We start from the raw sequence: 27,208 nt of genomic DNA, 5'->3' as shown, positions 1-27,208 counted from the left end.
GTGACATAGGGATTTATACCTAGTTTAGTGAGTTTATCTTTAATTCCAGAGTGGGGGATGGTGTCAAGCCTTGGTGAGATCTGGATAGGGTGTGTGAACCACCCTACCCTCATCTACGGCTTTGGTGACTGCTTCAAATAAGTCTATCAGTTTTAGCAGACATGATCTGCCTTTTACAAACCCGAACTGGGTGGGGTCCAGAGTTTGGAGGTTACCAGTGTCAATGTTTATAAGTTCCATGATGGCCTTGCAAACCATGCACATCAGGCTAATGGGGCAGTAGTTCCCAGGGAACATGGTGGCTCACCCTTTGCGGAGTGGGATGACCGTCAATGTGTGGCATTCAGTGGGCACAAGGCGTGCGGTAAGGCTATGATTGAACATGGTGTTTACGTGGGGTGCCAGTTCGTTCTGTAGTTTGTGTAGAACGAAGACTGGGATGTTGTCAGGTCCCATGGATGCTGTGTTCTTAGATTTTGATAGTGTGGTTTTTATCTGTGCAGCCATGAATACAGAAACTTTGCATTCTTCCAGTATAGAGATGGGCCATTTGGGTGAGAGGGTGGGATAAAGTTAGCACTGAACCTATCTGCCAGGATGTGGACAATATCAGTTGGTTCTGTATATTTAGTGCCATTGTTCTGTAACTCAGAGCAGAGCTGAGTGTTGCTATTGAGATCCTTGACATAGCTATAGAATGCCTTGTGGTTGTCTTTAGAATCAGTGGTGATTTTTTTTTCATAACTAGCTTTGGAGAATTTTATGAGGGATCTCAGCTTCTTACTGAGGCTGACCAGGGAGTTCCTCCAATCTTGGGATTTTACTCTTTTTTTTTTTTTTTTTTGCAACGGTTTCTTCTGTTGTAGAGTTTGTTTATGGGACCACCAGATTGGCTTCCTTTTTTTGGAGGATAGCGTCTTGGTTCTGTTAGGGATTGCATGATCCATGCACTTGTGTAAGTGCTTCTAAAGTGCATTTGTGTAGGATTCAGCAGTCGTGCCTCCTATTGTCCGTCTGCATGGGTGTCATGATGTTTGCCACTTCTGTCTTAAGAAACATGAAGTTGGCTTTGGAGAATTTTTTTACGGTGATTTCCCTAATGTGGGGTGGGATGGGGGCGGGATGTGGATGGCTAGGGTGATTAGCTTGTGGTCGGATCTGACTAACGATGAATTGACCTCTGGTGTGGAACACCAGTTGCCCATGTTGATAATGACCAGGTCTAGGATATTGCTGCCCCTGGTGGGGGTTTGGATAAGTTGATCCAAGGCATTGGAATTTATGAATTCCAGAAAACATTGAGCAAAAGAGTTGGTACATGAGTAGTTTTCCCAGTAAATGGTGGGGTAGTTGAAATTGCCGATTATTAGGGTGTTAGGTTGTACTCTAATATTTTCCAGTGTATCAAGAGATGGAGTGGATATCCTGGGCCATGGTGGGGGATCTGTAGCAAGCTACAGTTTGGATTGCGGTCTTGCCCAGAGTTAGTTGCACTTGGATAATCTCAGATGCATTATGCTGGGCAAGTAGCCTGGAGGTGTGGATATCCTTAGTGAATATGGGCACGCCTCTGCCTTTAGTGTTTCGGTCCAGATTAGGTGGCCAAAAGGTGTGGTATGATTTATAGCCTGGTAATGCAGGGGTGCTCTCTGGAGCCTTGAACCAGGTCTCTCTCACTGCACAGATGTCTATGTTCTCCATTTTAAGGAGTGCCTCGAGAGAGGGAATTTTGAGGTTTAGACTTGTAGCATTGAGTAGCATTACCCTCAGATTTTGCTTGCTTGTACCTGTTACGGTGGTGAATTTGTCATTTGAACCTTGCCAAAAAAGGCACTATAGGGGTGGCAAGAGCCTTAGCCAGTATCCGGAATCCCAAGGGCGACGTGCAGGCCATCTCTGGCAGAGCATCGTGGTCTGTTGATCATGTCATTCCAGGCAGACAGATACTGGATCCCCTTAGAGTGACACCAGGAGCTTAGCCAATTGTTGAAGTCAGTCATTTTGTCCTTGTACTGTGGTATCATTCTGGATGATGGCAGGATGCTACTCAGGGCTAGGGTCATACCTGCCTGTGCTACAAGATCGGAGAGATCCTCCATGTCTCTTTTCATGTAGTCCAGCGAGGTATGTCTCAATCCAGGGAGGTATGTCTCAGGTCATTCGCACCAACATGGGCATTGACAGAGTCATATTTGTACTTGTGGAGTGACCTGAGTGCGTGCGTTATGTGACTAATCCTGGCACCTGACAGGCAGCTGACAGTAACTTTTTCCTTGTTTAGCCTGGTGAGTGGAACATGAGTGTGCCTGACTATAGAGATACCCATGACTAGAGTTTTTGGTATGTTATGCCTTATGGGCTGTGTTTGTGTGTCACACTGAGTTTGTGGGCTGTGTCATTTGTGTTGTGTTGGGGGGTGAAGGTTGCTTGCATTTCTTCTTTGGAGGTCCCTGTTGCTTGGGCAGATTTTTGAGAGCCTCTGCGAATGTAGGTGTGTGTTTTGTGTTTCTGTGTGTGTGTTTTGGTGGTGTAGGTTTTCAGGGACTATGTGATAAGTGGGGTGCAAGTGCTTACCTTCTCCTGTTGACTGGCTAGTCCAGTCTTGGGTGAAGAGAACTTTGCTTCCAGTTTGGATGTATAAGTGCATCTCTCACAGGTTGTAGTTTTAGGTGGTAGGAGGAGAGGGTTGTCTCTGTACCTGAGGCAATTGCTGCATTGCCCCAAGATGCCCACATTCATCAGGTAGACGGGACAAAATGCTGGGAGCTGACACTTAGACATGCCTGGCTAGGTGCTTATTTATTAAGTACTAAAAACTGTTTTCCTCTAGGCACATGAGGAAAGTTGAGTGCTGTTGTAATTTGTAGCTTATTTAGTGCTTACAATGAGTTCTGAGCAAGTGCTGTGCTCAAAGAAACAGATTTGATTGCTAAAACTAAAAACTGGCTAGTTCTAAGGGAAAAATCGAAGAGCAGACTTTATGGCACCTGGAATAGTTTAACCCTAGCTAAGCGGCTATGCATAAAGTTTTTTTTTTTTTTTTTAAGATAAGCTACCTAGTGCTTACCACTCCCACTGATAAGCTAGAAGGCTTCCCTCCAACACATAAAGGCTTGGGAGCTCAGAAACTTTCAAACAATCCTGGATATATCAAATCTGTATCTGGACTTCGACTACTTACAGGAAAGGCAGGAAACAAGCTTAGAATTTTTTTGTAAAGTGGAAAGGGAGAAAGGAGGAGACAAAGATAATTCAAGGTTAAGAAACTAAGTGGGGTTGGCCTTCTCAAATGTTCTCCCTGTATTAGGTAGAATGAAGTAATGACACTAGACTGGGAGGAGTGTCCCAGATCAAATTTACAGTAGGGGTGGGAACTGCTAAGCCACCAAGTATAAGAACAGGATAACAGTAGGGAGGGTGAGAAAAAAAAATCTGAACATACAAACCCAAACAGATGCTTAACAAATGTAGAAATGTTCCAGTTAATACCTCACACACAGTAAAACTAGTTAGAAAAGTATGCAGCAGACAATAAAAGTGCTATAAATAACTTGCAAAAATAAGCAAAAACAGGATACGTAATGTTGCATATCACAGATCAGTTTGCTCACTGCCCTTCCTCCGATTAGCTCAGTGGGAAATGTCAGAAACACTCACAAGTTAACTTCTTAAGTAACAAAAAGTTGAAACCTGAAACAACTTTAAAAAAAGCTCGAAAAAAAAATGAGGTGCTTACGCCAAGCCATAGTGTGGTTAACCCCGATCAGCCAATGACCATAAACACTCCCCTCTCACTGAAATGCAAGACTGGCTTTGGTTAAACTAAGATGGCCTGGAACATGTGCTCAGACACACAGCCTCTACCAACAAACTAGGCCCAAAACACAAGCCTGAATATGGACAATGCTACAACTACCCACACTACGTAGGTAAAAAAAATTTGCGGAAATGTTTATCACAGCAGAAAAGCAGCAGTGAGCCTTTAAATGAAAGTTTTAAATAGATAAAGGAGCAAGGAGAGTCTAGAAAATGCTTTTAACTGAAACAATTAAGTTATATGATACACTCCTTGGCAGGAAATCAGAACAAACAAACCCAAACAGATGCTTAACAATTGTAGAAAAATTTCTAGTTAATACCTCACACACAGTGAAACTAGCTAGAGAAATATGCAGCAGACAATAAAAGTGCTATAAATAACTCGTAAAAATAAGTGAAAAACAAGATACTGATAATGTTATACATCACAGATCAGTTTGCTCACTGCCCTTCCTCCGATTAGCTCAGTGGGAAATGGCCCTAGTTACCTCTTTCTTCCCCTTCATACCTCCAGCATTTGCGGTCTACCTGTGGAAAAAAATTTTTGGAGTCTACTTGGGGTGCAAAAATACCTATGTAAACACTTTCAAACAAAGATCTTAAATGTTCTAGACTTGGTTGCATATTTGGGAGAGAGACATGTACCCCCCTTTGTTTGTTTGTGAGCTGCTTGTCCAGTCTCTCCTCAATCCTTTCTAACCTCCTCTGATTGATTCTTATAGTTATTATGCAATATTTTATATGCTGTACTAATTATTCCTTTTTTAATGGCAGCTTTTGTTCTAGATTCTACTAAAAAAACATACCAGTGCTGGTCTTTCGTTTAGGACCACCTTGTTTCTTTCTCTTTGTCTGTACTCTATCGGTCCTTGATAGGGAAGGCAATTTCTAACGTGCAGTCCAAATAAATTCTTGTCTTCACATTCTATTACCTTTCCCCTCAATGGTTATTTGCTCCCAAAATCTTGGTTCCTTTGCCGGTTTTCTGGAATAAATTCCAGCCCCCTGTCACCTATTGTCAATTGCAGTCATTCCTCTCAGCAGACTCTCCTGTCTCCATTATTTAGTTGGCTTAGTTCTTAGAATACTTTCTGCTACTTAATGAAAATAATATTCTGTATGATTACTGTTGTGTGTAATGGTCTGCATCCAAAATCCCAGTTTGTCCTTGTTTCTCGAGCTTCTCTCCATTTCATCATCATCCCTTTCCACTTTGAATTATAATTTTCTGCTTGTGCTATGTGTAGGAGCCTTATTTGTGTTGCTCTGCAATACTCCTTCAAATCGGGTAATCCCAATCCGCCCTGTTCTGTTGGAAGAATCAGCTTATCTGACTTGACTCTCTCTTCCCCTGCCCAGATAAAATCCTTCAGCTCTTAATTAATTGCTATCCACAACTTCTCTGGTTGATAAAAATATACCTGACTTGCGTATAAGACTAAAGGGACTAAAAACATTTTAACTGTATCTTTCTATTGATAGCCATATAACAGCATTTCCATTTTCTCTGTTTTTGTATCATCATTTGTTTAGTCTCTTCCCACATATCCTTAGCTGCTACAGTGGAATTATTTTTAATCCATACTCATAAATGCTTCATTTTTTTCATGTCTTTTTAAATGTGGATATTGCTGAAACAATTCCTGTGTGGGTACTATTGCCTTTGTTGTAGCTTCATTAATTTTGTATCCCAAAAAGATTTGAAACAGTCTCAAAATGCTCCACAGCACTGTAATTTCTGCTTCGAGTTTTGTCAGGTATAAAATATCATCTCCAGATAGAGCCAGTTTTTCCTGACTACCATACCAATTATAATCTTGGATTTCTGAGTCCCTTATTTTCTTTGCCAGTGGTTCTAAATATAATGCAAATAACAAAGGAGACAGAGGAAATCCCTACCTGATTCCTCTGCTGAAGTAGAAATTATCAGAGAGGACCCCACCCACTTGAATGTCACCTCCAATCCCTCATATATCCTCCTAATGAACCTTATTTTATCAAGGAATGCAAATACTTCCTTTGCCCTACATGTAAAGTCCCTGATTACTGTTACCAAATGCTTTCTCTGCATCATGACCCACCAGCAGTGGTACTTTCTTACATTTTGCTTTTTTAATTTCTTCAAGTCTTTTGGGCTTCTAAAACCATGAAGGGAGTGGAACCCATTCCTAAGTCAAAGTACGATTAAAGTTCATGAAATTAGTATTGTTTCACTCTTTGATGTCAGACAAAAGTGCTCTTTGCAGGACCTACAATGTGCCCAGTAATGACTCCTGCAATTCGTATGGAGTTACATGAATTGGTAACGTATCTAAATACGATTTTAAATTCTTTTTTATAAGACCCGTTGCTCCTACTACTATTGGAACTGTCTGAGTATCTTTCTTCCACATGTTTCTTGTTCCTGCCTGCAGATACAGTTTTTTTATGACTTGTCTCTCTCTACGCAAGACACTGTAGTCACTGGGTGTGGTGATGTCAATGATCAATGCTACTTTTGTCTTCTTTTCTTGGACCACTGTATCCATTTTTCTAGCATCTATCTTTTGAACTGTTGGCAATGGGTGATCCCCATGCGATATAAACATAATTTTCTGTGATTCTTTGTGGCTCATGTTTCCAGCGTTTTTCAGCCACTTCGATACCATAATGTTTGCACAATCTCCAGTGTAAGAGTCTCGCCGCATTATTATGCCTTTCAGTATACAGTCCCTTTGCCATTAGTGCATCACAACCAGCAACAAGGTGTGTGACTATTTCCAGTTCAGTTTTACAAAACCTACATTTGTCTTTCTTCCACATGTTCAATGGACTTTGTAAACCAGCATGTATGTAGCCCAGTATCTTGGGCTGTCAGTATTAACCTTTCATTTCTTGGTTTGAATTCACCTCTCCTTAACCGTTCCTGTGTTAGTTCTTGATCAACATGAGTCTCTTCCAGAAGTTTTCTTTACTTGCAACTATATTTGTTTTTCCCACATTTCTTGCCTTCTCATCTGGTACTTCACCTTATTTCTTTCTTTTGTTTTTTGGCACATTCAGTTGCTGCCGCCTGGTTTTTATCCACTTCTGGTTGATTTGTATTCCTGCTTGACATCAGTATGCTTCTGCTAAATTAAGCAGAGACGTCATCTTAGATTTTATTCTCCTCATGTTTTAAAACTTTCACTACATTTGGATCTTGTGAGGTCAGTAGATGTGTGGAGTCCCATGATTGCAGATCTGTACATGTAATCAATTTCAAGGAGGCCCATCCCTTCTTCAGAACGGGGAATATATAATCTTGGTATACACTGATTTTTATAAATCATTTGGTGAGCATGAAGTATCCTTCTTGTTTTGATATCCAGTCAGTCCAACATTCTTTGGGGGCCAATCATTCACTCCAAAACTATAAGTTTGAACAGGAAGGGCAAATTGATTTATAGCTTGGATCTTGTTCCTAGATGTCAGTGCTGTTCTCAAGGTTAATTTAAGTCTTCTGAAAAACTCCTCCCTGAGTTTTATTCGCATTTGGTCTTGTTTTATTGCAGAACCTTCATCAATTCCCAAGTATTTATACACTCCCTCTTGCTCACGTTCTTTTATATCACATTCTTGTCCCAAACTGATGTTTTCATGGTACTGCAGTTTTCCTTTTTTTAAAGGTTGGTTTTGCACATTTATCAAGACTCAGATGATATTGGAATGTCATTTAAAGTTTTGACAACCTGCAGCTCTGCTTTCAGTTCCTCATCTGAGGCTATACAGATGTTCTTGTTTCACTGTTAGTCATCACATTTGGGTTATCCCTGCCAGGGTAGCCCTCGGCCGGCCGGAATACCAGAGGCTTACTATTTCTGTGTCGGCTGCTGTCGCTTCATGACTGACATCAGGTCGTCAGTAGTATAAAGTAAGCCAGCTGACACCATTACATCAGTCTTTCTTGCCGTGGGGCCCGAAGCAGAAGCAGTTTGTACGAGTGCCGGTCGGCCGCTACCTGTGTTTTGTCTACCGAATTGAAGTTGAAGTCTTCTAAAGCTAAGTACCCCATTGGGGATCCTTTTTTCTTGCACTAACCGACGTCACAAAAAGTTAATAATTGTCTCACCTGTGGAAAGCAAATACCACACCGAGACTTCCATTCTTACTGCGTCACTTGCTTAGTCCCAGACTACGATGTCCCCTGTTGTCGCTTCTGTGCTTTGTTCAACTACAGAACTATCTGTCATATGGCCGTTATTGTAGCGAGATATTTTTGCTTAGTCCTCGAATTGCGATATGGCTTCGGTAAGCCATTCTACAGCAGATCTTCTGAAAAAATGTAAATATTAAGACAGGGCAGGTCCAAACCTATCGACAACGCTTCCATTAAGTTAGTCATCAGTTCGGTCCTCAGTAAGGTGCTTTCACAGCCCCTGATGCCCGCTTCTGTGGATTCACAGAACGCTACCAAGACCCTTTCAGAGTCCGGTATGCCACAGAACTCTTCTTCGACTGAGAATCCCGTGGTCGTCGCTACCTTGGATAGTTCCGGAACCGCTGAGCAGGCACCAACTTCGAGGAAGTTCTTCGCACTACCGATTCTTGACACAAACTGACGTCTTCTTTCGTGACCACCGTTCTTTCGAAAACTGCCAAGTTTCTTAGGCCCAGGGTACGAACCACACCCAAGAAACCGATGACCCAGTCTCCGGCACCTAGTTCCTTGCCTCAGTCTCAGATGCTTAATATGGCAGAAGACCTTGTCATGCTGTTCAGGGGGAAGCCAAGCTACCCCCTCCAAAAGGAAAAAAGATCTGTCCCTTGTAGTTCTGTCTGAACAAGAGTCGGATGACTGTGATGCTTCTGAATATGAAGACATGCAACCTCTCCTCTACTTGTGAGGATTCTGATGCAGAGGATTCCATTCCCTTCAGCCTCTCCCCCAGAGGATTTTCCTTTGGGGAAACCCTGCATACTTTAAGGGAGCATTTCCATTGGGAAAGTCAAGACTACCCTCAGTCTAAAAAGAGACTCCGGGAATTCCTTGATCTTCCACAGCCAGACCCTTGGCCATCCCCCCCAGTCCTGGATGTTGTGGAGGATGTTTTCCTGGAATCCAGCTTGACTCCTGACACCTTCCCTCCTGCGCCCAGAAAACCAGACAGGTACTATAGAGTCCCTGACTCGCACAAATTATTTTTAAAAATCCTACTGCTGACCCTAAGGTAATTTCTCAAGGACCTAAAGGGATTAAAGCAATCGATGTTAAGAATCCCACCTCCTCAGATAGGGATTCCCGAGCATTAGACAGATGGGGTAAAAAAGTATACACCTCAGCTACTCTTCCTTATCAGGGCACTAAATTGTCAGTTCCATATGCAAAAATTTCAGCAACAGAACTCCTCAAACAAAAAATGTCTTCCTTTCCTGCTTGTGCAGTATCTAAAGAATTACAAGAGTTAATGCATTCTGCAGCTCAAGTAACTAAACACACCTTGCACTGTGTATTTGATGCCCTAGAAGCTTCTTGCCGGGCAGCAGTCACTGGATCTGTCATTAGAAGGCATGCATGGCTTAAGGAACAGCCCCTGCCTCACCATGTCAAATCTAAACTGTTAGATGCCCCCCTGCACAAAGACCACTTATTTGGCACTAAGGCAGAAGAGGTCTTCAAAAAAGATGGAAGAAAAAGCAAAATCTCTGCAAACAGTTAAGGATTTCTTACAGGTCCAGCCACCCAGGTTCAGCAGGCATTGTCCTACCAAACACTGGACCTTTCCTGCTCCCTCCAAGCCAGTCCAGCATAGGCCCTGGGGAACCAGACACCCAGACAGCAGCCACAGGGAACACAGAGATCTAAACAATGGACTACCGCCACTTCAAAACTAGGGAGTTCTAAACCACCCCCTCATGATAAGAGCTCACAATGACTCACCTCCCCCTTCCCTCTGCCCACCTTCACTTACCTTAGGAGGAAAACTCTCCTGTCATGCAAGCACCTGGGCCACCATTACCAATGACCACTGGGTTCTGAACATAGTGTCTCAGGAATACACATTTTCCTTCCACACCCTTCCAACCCCAAAAGAGTTCCCAGATCTATCTCCAAACCACTGGGCAGAGGTTCAAAAACAAATCCTTTCTCTGCTTTCTTTGAGGGCAGTAGAGCACATTCCTGCAGAACAGATAGGCCAAGGTTTTTACTCAAGACTTTTTCTGGTGCCCTGAAAAGGCGGCACCTGGCACCTTCCAGCAGCTACTACCCATGCTCTCCAAGAACGCTTGGCTAGCCACCCTGTATCTAAGAGGCCTACCTCCACATTCCTATCAGGGAGTCATGCAGGAAATATCTCCGTTTTAGGACAGGATCTCAACACGTTCAGTTCTCTGTGCTTCCCTTTGGCTTATCTACTGCTCCCACAGTTTTCAAAAAATGTTTGGCTCCGGCCATTGCCTTTTGCAGACAAAGGAATATCCAGATTTACCTATACTTAGATGATCTGCCTTATTCAGGCAGACAGCCAGGAAAAGCTGCTCAAGCACTTGGCCTTTGTAAAGATCCTACTAACAGGTTCTAGATGTTATCCAGGCTAGGGTACACAATCACCGAAAAAAAATCCAAATGGGTGCACCCCCCAAAGGATTATTTTCTTGGGAGCAAGCCAGGACGCAGCATCCCAGTTGGCATTCCTTACACCAGAAAAACAAATTTTCCTGACAGCCTACTTCTCTCAACTAGCCACCAGACCCCAGTTATCTGCAAGGAAGATCCTGCAAGCTCTGGGGTTCATGGCATCTTGCATACTACTCATTCCATATGCCAGACTGCATATGAGGAAACTTCAGTGGTACCTAAAAAGCCTTTGGTGCAGCACTCTCAAGACCTGGAAACTCTTATATCTATAATTCCTTGCCTCAGAAAAGATTTTCTTTGGGCAACAGCATGCTCCCACAACAAGGGGCTGCCTTTCTCACCACCCTCAGCCACCCAAACCCTCTCCACAGACGCATCAGACTTTGCTTGGGGTGCACACCTGGATGGCAGGTGCATGCAGGGCCAATGGAGCCCGCAGCAAATCCCTCTGCACATCAACCAAAAAGTGATGATGGCTGTCCAGAATACCTTGATAGCTTTCAAACCCCTTCTCTCCCCAGGGGCTCTCCTGATCAAAACAGACAACACCACTGTGATGTGGTACATCAACAAGCAGGGAGGGACTCACTCCTACCTTCTATACAAGCTGGTCCTGACCCTTTGGCACACAGCCTCTGCCATGCATCTGCACCTGTTAGCACAATTCCTAGCAGGGTCTCTCAACTCTCTGGCAGACCAATTAAGCAGAAATCTGCTGGACCCACACGAGTGGCAGCTCGACAGAAGAACCTTTACCCTAATAACTCAGAAATGGGTCACCCCGTAGGTCGACCTCTTTGCCTTCCACACCAACCATCAGCTCAGCAAATTCTGCACCAGGGAGCATCACTGCATGGCTTGGAAAGTGGATGCCCTCTTCTTCCCCGGGGTCAATCTATTGGTCTGTGCCTTTCCTCCACTACCTCTCCACGCCCAGGCTACTGCTCAAAATAAAGGAGGAAAAACCAAGAACAACTCTTATAGCTACAGACTGGCCTCAACAGTACTGGTACCCTTTGCTGTGCAGCCTGTCACCACTGCCACCGTGGCATCTTCCTCGGATTCCAAACCTCCTGACCCAGAGGAAACGGGAATTCATGCACTCCCGACTGCAGACACTCAGTTTGGCAGCTTGGCTTATTCCCTAACCTTGGATCCATAAGCCAACCTCACTAAACAGGTTTTAGATGTTATCCATGAGGCCAGACACCCTAGCACTAGAAAGTCTTATGCTGACAATTGGAAAAGGTTCTGCACCTGGATCCAGGCTAAAGGAGCCAATACGGCACAGCCCTCCCTCCCTTCCTCCTCTCATCCTGGATTACTTAACTGACCTACTACACAGTGGCCTCTTTCTCTTCTATAAAAATTCATGTCTCTGCTATTTCTGCTCATTTTCCCACTGAGCAGCCCCTTTTCTCACACCCTTTGATCAGACAGTTTCTAAGAGGGGCTAGTAACTTGAGGCAACCCAGAAGGGCAACCACCCCAGCTTGGGACCTTAACTATGTTTTGGAAAAACTCACCCTGCCCCCTTTTGAGCCAGCTTCTTCTGCAGAGCTAAATTTTCTGTCCTGAAAGACAGCATTTTTTCTGGCCATCACGTCAGCCAGAAGAGTCTCTGAGCTGCAAGCGCTCATGGCTGTGGAACCCTTCATCATCTTCCATGCTGACAGGCTATCCCAGAGGAACTAATCCATCCTTCATGTCTAAGATGGTGTCAAGTGTGGCTCTCAACCAATCCATTCATTTACCCACCTTTTTTCCTAATCCCCAGAACAAGGGGGAAAGGATTCTGCACTCTCTAGATATGCACAGACAGCTCAGTTTCTATCTAGACAGGAGTAAATCCTTCAGAAAGTCTGATCAATTGCTAGTTAGCTACAGGGGCAGAAGGGAAAGCAATCTCCAAATAAACCATTTCCAAATGGATAGTACACTGCATCCACTTCTACTACAAACAACATGGAAAGCCTCCCCCCAAGGGGGTCAGGACGGACTCCACCAGAGCAGCCTCCACCTCTGCAGTTTTCCTCCGAGGGTTCCCCACCAGGACCATCGTGGAGGCAGCCATGTGGACATCTGTTCACACTTTTATCAAACACTACCACCTGCCTCTCTTCTCCAAATCCAGGGCAGGGTTTTCCTCTGCAATCTTGCAGGGCATCCTAGCCAGCCCCTAGTTTATTTGACTGCATCCACCTTTTTCCTCATCTTTGGGAATCAACCCAAATGTGATGACTGCAACAGTGAAACACGAAGGACATAGTACAGTTGTGTACACATACCAAAAATATAGATGTTCGAGTGTATTCACTGTTTCAGTCCTGGTTTCCCTCCCTCCAGCCCCCTTTCTTCTCTTTCCTTTCTAAAAGACATATTGGTATTTACTCTCTACTGGTGGTGGTCTTCTTCCAGAACCTGGCTTCTACTTTGGGGTTCTTGACAGGTTAGGACAAGAAAAACTGATGTAATGGCATCGGCTGCCTTACTTTATACTCCTGACGTCAGTCCTGAAGTGACAGCAGCCAACGCAGAAATACCAAGCCTCTGATATTTGGGCCGGCCGAGGGCTACCCTGGCAGGGATAACCCAAATGTGATGACCGCAACAGTGAATACACTTTAGCATCTACATTTATGGTAAGTGTACACAATTGTACTTTTAAATCATCGACAGAGAAGATAAGTCATTAGACTTTGTTTTCTAGGAGCCAAATTGTAGCCGTGACCTAAGCTGTTAGTAAACAGATTAATGGCAAGGCAGAATAGCAACGGTGATGGAGAGTCACTCTGGAATATCCCCCTTTGAATTTTACCCCTGCAATAATAATCTGTCCTTTATCATGGCTTAATTGCAAAGTGGTCTGCCATTGTTTCATGGTTACTCTAATGTAGTCAGTCAATGTATGGTGTATGTTATACATTTTAGCACACTTTTTATCCATGAATGTGGGATACTATCAACTGCTTTTTTGTAGTCAATCCATGCCGTACTTAGATTCTTCCCCTTCTTACAGTTCTTCACAATAACTTTAACAACAAGTGATCCTTTTTTCCATATGACTTTCTTTTATTGCCCTTTTGTTCTACTGCCATAATTGAGTTTTCTTCTAAATGACTCTAAACTCTGTTGGCGTCAATTCTCATGTTTAATTTATACGTAGTCAGAAGACAAGTTATTGGTCTAATTTTTAGGGTAGCTTGCAGGTTCACTCTTAAGAGCATTGTTTTTCCTGTTTGCTTCCCTGTGGATCATCTGTGTTATGTTAATGCTGCTAAATGTTTGCCTCCCCTGCACAAAACCACTTTGATCCATATCTACCAGTATTGTGAAATGGGAAACGTTTGTACCCTTAGTATTGAAAATTATCGGTGGGAGAAAGGGGCAAGAGGCAGAGAAAAATGAGAGAGAAGAAAGGGTGAATACTGTATAAATAGAGAAAGGGGTGAATGCAATAGAAAGGGAATATATAGGAAAAGAGGTAGAACAGAAAAATTAAATGAAGTGGTACTATAAAGGGAGTAACAGCAGTGACAGAAGAAAACTGAGACTGGTAGATAAATTCACTCATAAAAAAGGGGAAAAAAAAGAAAGAGGCCGACAGCAAATAGGCCAGTTAGGAGGGAGGAGGAAAATAGGCAAGCACACTGATGGGCATAAATACACACTGTACCAAAGGGCAGTTAGTGGGAGGTGGGAATGGGAGAGACCAGAACGTCAAAAGTCATGACCTGTAATGTGGAAGGAGTACCAAACTCTGTCAAGGGAAGTAGAATTAGCAAAAAATGTATTGGATAAGAGGTTGATATCCACATGCTACAAGAGATGAAAGATGTGGGAAGTAGAAAAGCTGACTAAGAGATACTGCCCAGTAGAGTTGGCAGATCCTGTGGGTGTGAATGGATTTGCTATTGTGTTCAGGAGAAGGATAATCAGTAAGAGAAGAAAGAGAAAGGAGTGAAGAAGGATGTTTAATATGGAAGGGCGAAATAGGAGGAGTGAAATGGAAACTGACATATGTATGCACCAAGTGAAGACAGCAACAAATTCTTCGAAAATTTTTTTGTAGCCTGGAACCAGTCAGTAACCCAGGTTCAAATGGCATGTATTGTAGTGGACTACAATGTAACAATAAATCTAGATCTGGACAGAGACGTGGGAGGGAAAGAATACAATGCAAACAAAAGGACTTTAATGAAGAAAATGAATAATGGAGATTGCGTTGAAGTATGGTGAGACAGACTTGAGAAAAAAAAGCAATTCAATTTTATCAAAAGGCATGTAGATCAAGGAAGTAGTCCAGAGTGGTTTCTGATAAGATTAGAGCATGCAAAATGTAGTGAAAATAGAAATTTTGCACTGAACTTTCTCCAACCATGCTACAGTACTAATAGAGGTAGTGGCAGGAAGTGGAAAGTTTCCATAATGGCAATGGAAACGGGATGCCTGAAAATGGAAACAGAGGACCAGTAGAGAAAACTTAGGAAAAGTGAGGATAATCATAATAGAAAACCAAGTAAATGAACTACAGATGAAAAAACATTGTTAGGATGGGATGAAAGTGGCGATACGAGGCTGGATAAACACATAAGGCAGGGAAGTACAGAAAAAGCAGTGGACAACCTAAGAAGATGAGAGCAGGATGTAAAACGTGTATAGGACAGAAATAAATCCGAGAAAGAACTAGAACATCTGAGAATTAAAAGCAATATAGAAAGCCTAGAAATCACATGTATCAAAAGAAAGCTAGCTGAAAGGAAAGAATTCTGGGGGCTGCAAGGAGAGAAAGCAGGAAAAGCTTTGGCATGGAGACTTGTAACAAAAAGAGAAGAAAAAGGATCCCCAAACTCAGAAGAGATGGACAAGTTTGTTAAGGGGAAAGAAGAAAAGGAGCTTTTTTCAGGAGACGTGTAAAGGAAATCAGCACATGAAAAGGAATAGAACAATGAACTGGAAAGGAGTGAAGATCTCAGAGGGATAAAAGGATGAACTAGATAAGCCAATAACAAAATTAAAAGTTAGACTTGCAATAAAAGAATTAAAGGGAAGCAAAGCAGCAAGCCATGATCGATACCCCATTAAATTCTACAAACTAGTAACTACAGAGGTAGAACAGAAGCCAGCAAGGGTACACAACATGGGTAGAGAAGAGGGTATCCTCCCCTTACCATGCAAGAAGCAAGAGTAATCTTAATAGCCAAAGAAAGAGGTGAAATAACTGATGTGGGTTCACTCCAGTCAATATCCCTAATAAACCGATAGGAAAGTACTAGCAAAAATTCTAGCTAAAAGAATAGAGAAGCTCCTTTCCATATACATACCGGAAGAGCAAGCTGGTTTTCTAAAAGGGAGAATAACATTGGACATCTGGTAGGAGGTGGTCATTTTCATGGAAAGACAGAAGGAATCGGAGAACTGAAAAGCAGCAGTAATCCTTTTTGAAATTAAAATAAACATTTGTCTCATTAAAATGAGATTCTATGTTCCAAATCCTAAAGGAATAGGCAGTGGGCAAAGCATTCAGGTATTGGCAAAGTATAGACATCTATCAGCAGAGGTAAGGGTGAATGCAGAATACTCATAGAGGATCTTAATCCAAGGGGGCACAAGATAGGGATGCCTACTGTCCCTAAGCCTTTTCATCCTAAAGGTGGAAGTTCATGCAAGTGAGGTAAAAGAGACACTACAAGACCTAGAATTCAAGAAGTGGAATGGCTAAGTTCCTGTTATTCATAGATGACTGCATCCTACTAGCAGAAGCTATAAAGGTAAAGACAGCAGCAGGCATAATTATGAAGAAATTTGAGACCTTCAACCAAGATGCGCAGGGCTCGAGTGTAACCTAAAGAAAACATTGTGGGTAAAAATAGGGGAAAGCATGGCTCAAGGAGTTGGAACAATGGGGATAATCATACCAATGAGGCCAGGAGTGAAATGCCTAGGATGAGAGATATGGAAGACTGAGTTTAATGAGAGAAAGGAACTGCAGGAAGATTGAGAGAGAAACAGAAGAAATGCTGAGAAATTGGAGGGACAAGATCACAACCTTATAGTCAGGGGGAATGCAAGGAAAATGATAGTTGTCTGCTAAGGCATATCCCCATGACTGGAAGAGAGGAGATGAATCAAAAGCATGCAAAGCCACTGACAAATTCATATAGGGAGGGAAAAAGGCAGGAATTAATAAGGGAAAGCTAAGAACAAATAAGTGAAGGAGGGTGGAGAATGGCAGACTTTGAGAGGTATGCCAGAGCCTACAACATAAACCAGTGAAGGACAACAGAAAAGAAACTAGGCAAAACATAGACAGGGAAAAAACAGGAAGAGTGAGAGAAATTAAAAATCCATGAGAAGCTAAAAAGGCAAAGACCCAACTAGCACTAAACCAAGTAGGACTAAAAGGAATATTTGAGAATATCATAGGTTTGGAGAGAGGGGCATGGGAAAGAGAAAAGTGGGGGAAAGAAGGAGGGGAAACAATAAAGAATCATGGCAGAAGAGGAATGGCATAAGGTAGGGGAGATCCTCCAGGAAGACCAAGAAGGAGAGAGCCTACTGACTGATTAAAGGAAAAGAATGGAAATGGAAAAGTAAAGGGGGGGGGTGGAAGAAATGTTAAGAAAAATAGGAGAGCATGTTAGGAAACCAGTAGCGGAGACCACCAGAAGAAAAAAGAAATGGATAAAAATGGGGATGAGATGGAAAGAAGTGGACTAATTTGCAAAGTCATTGGGCAGGAAAGAGAATAAGAAACACAAGACTTGAGGAAAGCTGGAAAAAGAAAGCAGGATGGGCTGCCACAAATGGGGAATGGGAAGAGGTATGGAGGATGTCTAACGCCACAAAATTCCTAAAGAGGAGATGGGATACACAGATGGCATCAAACACCCTCAAGAAGTAAACCTAAAGGAAGTGAAAAAGATGATACATTGGAGATGTGCACATTGAGGACAATAATTATACACATGTTTTGGGACTAGGCAAAGAAAAGATATGGGAGAAGGAGGTGTAAGAATGGGAAAAGATATGGGGAGGAACATTCCAAAACAGGTGGAAACTGCCTTTTAGTACTAGACACAAACTAGGAAAAATTTGAAAGAAAATAAGAGAACATATACTAGCCATGGGTGGAAGAGTACAGTCGGAATTGCCAACAACTGGAGAGGACCATCAGAGAGATGACTTACCATTACAAAATCAAAACGCCTCATTGTCCCTTCGCCTCACCCTCTCTCTACCCTCCTGGCATAAGATTACAACAGAAAACCGGGTTGGGAGGGTGGCCTAATGGTTAAGGTGTTTGCCTTATAAACACAAGGTGCAGGGATTGTCTCACAAGGGATAATTGGCTAGGCTTAAAATGGCTCGCAAGGGCAGTTAGCCTAGTACTAACCTATGAACCTAAAAATGGGTACTGTCCATCATTCAGAGGAGTTACTTTATGACTTTGTGGATGTTACCCCCTTCCAGGGAATTCCTCAACCTCCAGCAAACCAAATCCACATGTTCCCCATTATCATTCAACAACTACTGGCCCAAGGCAACATAGAACAAATAGCACCCACTCAAAGAAACAAAGGATTTTATTCAATAATGTTTTTTGGTACCAGGGAAAGACTGCCCATGGAGACAAATTCTGGATTTATCTTTCCTAAATCTGTTTCTCAACGTACCTAGCTTCAAAATGTTCACCTTACCTTTGCTCCTGCCACTCATTCCCACTCAGGCCTTCATGGTAGCCATGGATTTGAAGGATGCCTGCCTCCACATACCTATTCACCCAGATTACAGAAAATTCCTCTGCTTTGCAGTAGGTTCCTGGCATTTTCAATTCTCTGCCTTGCCCTTTAGACTCTCCACACCCCCCTCGAGTGTTCACAAAGTGTCGAGCACCTTTCATTGCTCACTGCAGAACACGGGGTATACAAATATACCCATACCTAGACGACCTGATTGTCCTTCATCAAGACCGCCAAGTCCTCCAAGAGCACCTAAGACAGGTGTTATCCACCATGACCCATTTAGGGTTCACTGTAAACAACAAAGTCACATCTGAAACCCATGTAAGACATGTTTTTCCTGTGATGCAGAATCAGAACAGACCTAATGAAAGTCTTTATTCCAGAACAAAGAATCCTGGATCTTGGCATATACTTCAACAAACTCACCAATCTCAGTTCATTGCCAGCACGAGAATTCCTAAGGATGCTAGTTTACATGGCATCCCTAATACCAATGTTACCCCTAGCAAGACTCCACATGAGAAAGATCCAGTGGATATTGAACTTATGGAGTCAACACTCCCATCCCCGGACACTCCTCTCCCCCTTCTCCAGTGTCTGAGAGAGAGAACTCCAGTAGTGGAGCTCTGCCGTCCATCACAATCCGGGAATTCCGTTACAGGTATTTGCCCACCTGCTAGAACTCACCACAGACACATCAGACTTTGGTTGGGGTGCAGTGCTGCAGTACAACCAAAAGCAGATCACTGTGCAGGGAAAATGGTCCACACTAAGAATAAAGGACCACATCAATATCAAGGAAATGAGGGAACGCCATCTAGCCCTACAAACTTTCAAAACAGCCCGACTACCAGGAACTCTCAAAGTGATCACGGACAATATGACTGTCGTGGTACATAAACAGGGGAGACAAGATCCTATCCCCTTTGCAGCTTAGCCATCCAAATCTGGACTCGAGCATCAACTCTCAATATCCATCTAGTAGCAGTGTACATTCCCTCTACAGAGAATGTCATGGCAGAGCTCCTTCTCATGAATGGATGCTTCAGAGAGAGGTATTCCAAGATCTTTTACACAGTTGGGGTATTCCACAACTAGATCTGTTTGCGTCATAGCAGAACAAACATGCCCAAAGTTTTCACAAGGGTCCCACATCCACAAGCTTGGAAAGTGGACGCCTTCTCCTTTCCTTGGGGAGGAATGTATCTCTATGCCTTTCCACACTTCACACTGATTCAGAAAGTCGTCCTCAAAATCCAGAAGGACAAACCAAAAATCCTGTTGGTGACCCCCTGCTGGTCAAGACAGCATTGGTTTATAGGTTCATAGGTAGGTACTAGGCTATTGACCCTAGGGCCTATACAAGCCTAGCCAAAAATGTACCCTGGCTTTCGCCACCCAAGAAAATTATTTTCCTGTGCCCCTGTCGAGCAGAACCACAGAAGTGATCCCCAGGGTGAATTTCCTATTACCCATCCAATCAAGATTTTTCTTGAAGAGTGCTAATGAGGAGCTCTGTTTGATATAGATAGGTAGTCTGTTCCCAGAGTATGGGAAGTCTCTGGGACAGGAATCTATCCCTCCAGCATGTTCTGTTTATTGTGGTGACAAGGTTTAGGTTCCTAGAGCGTGTAGCTTGGAGGGATTGGGATTTCTTTAAGTGGAGCATGTCCAACAGCTCTGGGTTTGACATAGCTTTGTATGTTAGGCAGAGATTGCCTCTGAGTAGGCGATATGCGACTGAGTAAAGCTGGAGTTTTTTGAGACGGTCTGCGTAAGGCATCTGTTTAAGGCCAGTAATCCTCTTTGTGAGGTATTTTTGCGGACTTTCCAGTTGTTGTAGATGTCTTGTGAGGTACATACCAAAAGGGGCATTGTACTCTATAATGGGTCTAATGAGTGATGAGTAGAGGGGAACAATGACTTTTTTTTTTCTGGATGAGAAACGTTTTGTGATGAGGTGTGCCACGTAGAAGGATTTCCTGTCCACTTTGGCGATGTGATTATCAAAGGAGAGACTACTGTCCACCTGTGTCCCAAGATCTCTTATCACACTTTCCGTGTTAAGTAGACTACCGCCTATGAGGTAGTTCATGGGTACAGAATTTTTACCAAAGGGGATGACAGTGCACTTCTTGGCATTGAGCTTGAGACCATGTCTTTGACACCAGGCATCTGTTTCAGTGAGGCCCTTTTGTAGGATGTCCACATCGTTAGGAGTTTCAATTATGGTTCCTAGTTTGCAGTCATCTGCGAATTTAGTTAGCCAAAGACCTTCTGTGTTAGCCTGTACTTCAGAGAAGTAGATACCAAACAGGAGAGGACCCAGGACTGAACCCTGTGGTACTCCACTTGTTACTGGTCTGAAGTCTGATTTGGAGTCTGCTATTTTCACAGTGTGGGTTCTTTCAGTAAGCCAGTTGGCAACCCATTTTGTGACATAGGGAGTTATACCTAGTTTAGTGAGTTTATCTATAATTCCAGAGTGGGGGATGGTGTTGAACGCCTTGGCGAGATCTACATAGGCTGTGTGAATCACCTTACCCTCATCTTTGGCTTTGGTGACTGCTTCAAAGAAGCCTATCAGGTTTAGGAGACATGATCTGCCTTTTACAAACCCAAACTGTGTGGGGTCCAGGATTTGGAGATCTCCAATATCTTTGTTTATGAGTTCCATGATGATATGTTCCATGGCCTTGCAGACGAGGCTCGTCAGCCTAATGGGGTGGTAGTTCCCGGGTCTGTTGTGCCCCCCCCTTTGTGTAGTGGGATAACTGTCGCGGTGTGCCATTCAATGGGCACAAAGCCTGAGGTGAGTTTATGATTGAACATGGTACTTAGGTGGGGTGCCAGTTCATCCTGTAGTTCATGTAGAAGACAGCCTGGGATGTTGTCAGGTCCCATGGATGCTGTGTTCTTGGCTTTGGAGAGTGAAGTTTTTACCTGTGCAGCCGTGATTACAGGAACTTTGCATTCTTCATAGGTTCATACTGGGCTATCTGCCCTAGGGCATTTATAAGCCTAGCCAGAGTTGTGTGGCTTTCACCACCCCTTAGGTTGAAGAATACTATACCCATTAGTTTGCCATGCCTCTGTCCAGCAGTGATACAGAGATGATCCCCGGGGTAAACCTACGATCTCCCATCCACTGGTCAAGATTCCTCTTGAACAGAGCCAGCGAGGTGCTCTGTCTCACATGGACCGGGATTCTGTTCCACAGCATAGGGAGTCTCTGGGTATTGAATCTGTCCCTCCACCACGTCCTATTTATATCCGTGTTGAGGTTTAAGTCTCTTGCTCTTGTGGCTCTGGTGGATTTGGATTTTTTGAGGTGGAGCATGTCCATTAATTCTGGGTTGGATATGGCCTTGTATGTCAGGCACAGGTCACCTCTGAGCAGACGGTATGCGACTGAATAGAGCTGGAGTTTCTTCAGCCGGGCAGCATATGGCATATTTTTGAGCCCCTTTATCCTTTTGGTGAGGAACTTTTGGGGTCTTTCCAATTGCTGCAGGTGTCGGGTAAGTTACATTCCGAATGGGGCATTGTACTCAATCATTGGTCTGATAAGTGAAGAGTACAGGGGAACAATGACCTCCCTTGATCTGGATGTGAATCCCTTCATAATCAGGTGAGCAATGTAGAAGGTACTCCTAACCACTTTGGCAATGTGAGTGTCAAAAGAAAGGTTACTGTCAACTTGGGTCCCCAGGTCCCTGATAACCTCTTCTGTGCTTAATGGATTGCCACCTATGTGGTAACTTGGGGTTACCTTGTTTTTACCAAAGGGTATGACTATACATTATTTGGCGTTTAGCTTGAGGCCATGGCTCTGGCACCAGTTATCCGTTTCTATGAGACCTCTCTGAAGGATATCTGTGTCTGATGGATTTTCAACTATGGCGCCCAGTTTGCAGTCATCTGCAAACTTTGTCAGCCACAATCCTCCTATGTTTGCCTGCACTTCTGAAAAGTAGATGCCGAACAAGAGGGGGTCCAGGACTGAGCCCTGTCGGACACCGCTTGTGACCGGCTTGGAGTCTGACATGGCACCAGCAGCTCTAACCCTGTGGGTTCTGTCCTTGAGCCAGTTTGCAACCCATCTTGTGACATATGGGTTTACATTTAAGCTGGTGAGCTTTTCTATGATACCCGAGTGGGGTATTGTGTCGAAAGCTTTTGCAAGGTCAAGGTAGGCTGTGTGAACTACCTTACCCTCATCAATGGCCTTGGTGACTGTTTCAAAAAAGTCGACCAAGTTCAAGAGGCATGATCTGCCCTTGACAAAGCCGAATTGGGTAGGATCCAATGTCTGTAGGTCCCCTATGTCTTTATTTACGAGTTCCATTATGATCCTCTCCATAGCTTTGCAGACCAGGCTTGTTAAGCTTATGGGGCGGTAATTACCTGGGTCCGTAGAAGCACCGCCTTTGTGGAGTGGGACCACAGTTGCCGTACGCCACTCTTTGGGCACGTATCCTGTGGTAAGGCTAAGATTAAACAGCAGCCTTATGTGTGGGTTTAGTTCCTCATTGAGTTCGTGTAGCACACAGCCGGGGACACCATCCGGTCCCATTGATGCTGTGTTTTTAGCTTTAGAGAGAGCAGCTCTCACCTGGGCATTTGAGATGATTGGGAGGCTACACTCTGCTGGGATAGATATTTCTCATTTTGAGGAGGGAGGGAGAAATTTTCACTGAACCTGTCTGCCAGTATGTTTGCAATGTCTGTGGGTTCAGTGATTTTTGTATCATTTTGGACTAATTCTGAGCATATCTGGGAGTTTCCACCCAGATTTCTAACATAGCTAAAGAAGGCCTTATGATTGTCTTTTGAGTCCTTGGCGATTTTTCTCTCAAAGTTGGCCTTGGATGATTTTATGAGTGATCGTAGTTTTTTACTAGTATTGATCAGAGATGTCTTCCCTTTTAGGGATTTTGCTCTTCCGGTATAAAGATGGGCCCTTTAGGGGGTGAGAGGGGGGTAAAGTTAGCACTGAACCTATCTGCCAGGATGTTGGCAATATCAGTTGGTTCTGTATATTTAGTGTCATTGTGCTGTAACTCAGAGCAAATCTGAGTGTTGCCATTGAGATTTTTGACATAGCTATAGAATGCTTTGTGGTTGTCTTTAGAATCAGTGTTCCCCTTCTCTACTAGCCAAGGGCAATCACCACAGGTTACCCCACCGAATAGACTTGCTCACACGGAATAGGGGATCCCTACTACACCCTCAAGTGAACAACTTAAAGCTGACCTTATGGGTGATGGTTCTAATCCCCTTCAGACACCTGTACTCAGAGGATGTATTCAATGTCCTGCAGGAGGTCAGGAAAACTAGCACCAGGAGAAATTATGATTCTAAATGGAAAAGATTCTCCAGGTGGTGTCAGAGAAAAGCCAGGACCCTACAACTGTGAGCGTCTTCACTTAGGACTAACTTACTCATCAGTTAAAGTCCATTTATCTGCCATCTCTGCCTGTCTGCCCATGTTACCACCCCTGGCTTCTAGATTAGAGGTCAAGCTGTTCCTGAAAGGAGTTCTTCATACCAGACCCTCCCCCAGGAAGCATATCCCTCCACCTTGGGACCTGAATTTTGTCCTAGAAAAACTTACACTGCCTCCTTTTGAACCAGCACATTCAGTAACCCTAAACCTGTGCACCCTTAAAACTGTCCTAGTGGCCCTTGCCTCTGCCAGGAGGGTATCGAAGATACAAGCCCTTATGGCTATCCCTCATCTCATTTTCCACAAGGACAGAATTGCCCTCAGGACTAATCCCTCTTTCATGCGTAAGATGGTTAATGAACCTTCATTAAATCAAACCATTAACCTTCCTGTTTTTTTACCCAAACTCCCAAAATGCCTCAGAGAGGGCAATGCACTCTCTAGATGTACACAGACAACTGAGGTATTACTGAGACAAAATAAAGCCTATTAGAATATCTGATCAGCTTTTCATCTCTTTCCATCCTAGGGCTCTAGGGAAAGCAGTCACCAAACAAACCATTTCTTATTGGATCTCGAAATCCATTGGAATATGTTATTCCGCTCATGGTAAAACCTTACAGGGCATGTCAAATCACACTACCAGGGCAGCTACTTCCTCAGCTGCCTTTTTCAAGGGAGTTGACTATGCCTCAATTCTAGAAGCTGCCACTTGGGCCTCAGTGCGCACCTTTACCAAACATTACAAACTGGACCTAGCCTCCAGGGCTAGAGCTGGGTTCACTAGGTCTGTTCTTCAGGGTCTCATTGACCAAGGACCCCAATCCTCCACCCAGGTACATACCTACAAACGTTGGCACTCTTTCTACTGTTATGAATACTGCAACATGCGAATAGGACATAGAATAGTTGTGTAAGAACTTGCCATAACCTTAGGTATCCTTCTCTTCCATGTTGCAGTATTCAGTCCCTCCCTTCCTGCCCACTCTAGCTCACCTGCCTATTATACCTTTCTTGCCTGTGAGCACATTATCATCCTGCCTTCCTTTTAACTTCTCCATTAATCACAGCCTACAAAGTACCCTTATTCTAGTCTACATGTGAGTGTCTAGGGTCTACCAACTATGACCCTCTTTAAACCTCCAGGAGTACTAGTGTATGTGGCAGTCCATTCTGAAGAGGGTATGTGCAGACATCACTTTTATACCCTATGTCAGTTTATGGCCCTGGTGCAGGACGTCACACGTACCCTCCTACAACAAGACTTTGGTATACTGGCCGGATGTCGGAGCTGCAGGCAGCAACCTCCCTACTGTTATGAATGCTGCAACATGGAGGAGAAGGACATCTAAGGTTATGGTAAGTTTTTGCACAAATATTTTTTCTCCCTTTTGTGACCGGTCAAGGGCAATTACCACAAGCTTTTTCATAGACTGGATTTAATCAAACAAGGCAGCAATTGTTTGATTCACCACAACCTGAAAACATTTCAGTTGACTGCATGAATGATAGAATTTTTTTTTTCTGGATGATTGAATTTTGATACCTTTTAATTGCCTTCTTTGCTGAGGATGTGCAACAGGTACTGAAGAAGGCTGAAATACCCGACACATCATATATGTGTAAGTAGAACAAAATTTTTAGTCTGTGCCTTTCCATGAACCAAGGCCCTTTTAAGGCCCTTTTGCCTCTGGCTATTGATTATTTGTGCAACTGTCATTTGGCCTTTCTTACTCCCCTATTAAGGTTAGTTTGTAGGACAGTTCTGTTCGTCTACCCTTGAACCCCCCCCCCCCTTCTTACTGTTCTTAAGTCACACAGTTTTTGAAAGCAGTTTTATGTATCTGGCTACCTAGGAAACAGGTGGCTTCTTGGCATCTTAACTTTGCTTGAAAAGCCAACTCTTCTTCCATTTGAACCAGCTCATCAGGTTGATTTTTAGTCTCCTAATATGGAAAACATTATTACTCATTTCTCTAACTTCTGCAAGAAGAATGTCTTAGTTATAAGCTCTTGTGGTGAGTCAACTCTGCCTCTCTTTTCACAAAGAGAGGGTTTCTTTTTCTTTGACTACTTGGGAGAACTGAATTCTTCAGGAAAATGAATTATCTGCTTGTTTCCTGTGAATGTAAGAAAAAAACACACCAGACTCAAAGTAGACCATTTCTAGATGGTTGTCTCATGATGTTTCCTTTCGATATTCTTATCATAACAAGGCACTAGGGCCCAGTTTACTAGGGCTTTGGTTTCTTCTGTGGCTTTCTGGAAGAGAGTGGACTTGAAGTATTCTAGAGGCAACAGCTCGCGCCTCTGCACTTTTATCAGTAGAAACAAATTGGACCTAACAAAGCCTATTGAAAAAGAACCCATTCTCTATGGGCTGCTGGATTCTTACACTTTCTCCTCCCTATATATTTTTAAGCACTGGTAATCTCCCCTTAGTAGTTTAGGCTACTACACCAGTGACTGATTTTTAACATATAGAGGGTTATGATCCAGTCATAACAATGTTATGTATTTGAGACATGGATAACAAGAAATTCACCTCAGAGCAGAACTCGAAAAGGTGAGTCTTGGCATCCATGTTGAGCACATACAGTAATTGTTTATGATCAGTTTAGACATGATCATAACTCTTTGTAGTGCATGAAATTTTTCCTACTCCATGTGCTACCAGTTAGAAGAGAGAGGGGAAAAAAAGCACAAAGTGTTCTACCTGATTAGAAAGCCGGTAAAGCATTTGGTGAGTACTGTCGCATAGACAGCAGGTAAAAAAAGAAGTGGAGGAAAAAGCCAAGGATAAATTTAGTGTTTGATTTAGATATGTTAATTACAAACTGACATTTGTAAGCTTCCATGGACAAAACAAAAATGTGAGGCAAGATATTCAGATACAGTTTAGTCAAGGCACGTCCCTTCCTTGAAATCCAGCTGTAACTGAACTTACGGTGTGTAACTTCTGAAAGTGCTGTTACTATCAGGTATCACACTACAGAAGCACTTTACAGATTTGCTTTTTTTTTTCCAATTTTCGAGCATAACCATAGCACTCTATCCACAGCAGTACCGTTGTGTAAGGTAACTTATAACAATGTATGTAATATATCAGTATTGCAGCAGCTTTTCTTCTTGCCACCCCCTCATGTTTTGCTGTATTGCAAGGGTAGATATAATTAAAGTGAAAGCTGCCCAGTTGGTCTTATCCTTGGCAAGATATACTACTACAGCAATCTATTAGAACATCTACTGTTATGGTAAGTTTACTTTTACACAGTTATACTTTCCACTGTGCCAGGTTGGGTTCAGAACCCTTGACTGTTGTCTTGTTTTTGACAAAGCAGCCTGTTTCTGCTGTAGGGAATCTCTGTAAACTTCATTCTGGCTCCTTTCCACCCATTTATTTTCCAGGCCTATCCACTTTCCCAAGGTCATGAAGAATCGCAAACCCCCTTTAAGCTTCATATGGTGTTACCTCATCCATTGATGCCACATTCTTGCTCATGAGCACAGCTTCTGTGCCATCATTCCTAGCTGTGACTTTTTTTCTGTATCTGTCTGTATGTAAATGTTGGAGTGCATGAGGACAATTCCTCTCCT

The 27,208-nt window shown here is 43.3% G+C and overlaps 1 protein-coding gene across 1 annotated transcript in view; it reads left to right on the top strand.

The window, feature by feature from the left end:
* Positions 1 to 27,208, top strand: part of TTC3 (tetratricopeptide repeat domain 3) — a gene marked incomplete in the record, with an annotated part of 2,769,029 nt that overhangs the window by 309,893 nt on the left and 2,431,928 nt on the right.

This window comes from Protopterus annectens, chromosome 5.part0 (genome assembly GCF_019279795.1).
Source record: "Protopterus annectens isolate FY-2018-M chromosome 5.part0, PAN1.0, whole genome shotgun sequence".
Taxonomy (NCBI): domain Eukaryota; kingdom Metazoa; phylum Chordata; order Ceratodontiformes; family Protopteridae; genus Protopterus; species Protopterus annectens.
The sequence above is the reverse complement of the archived record's forward strand: the minus strand, read 5'-3'. Positions and strand labels throughout refer to the sequence as shown.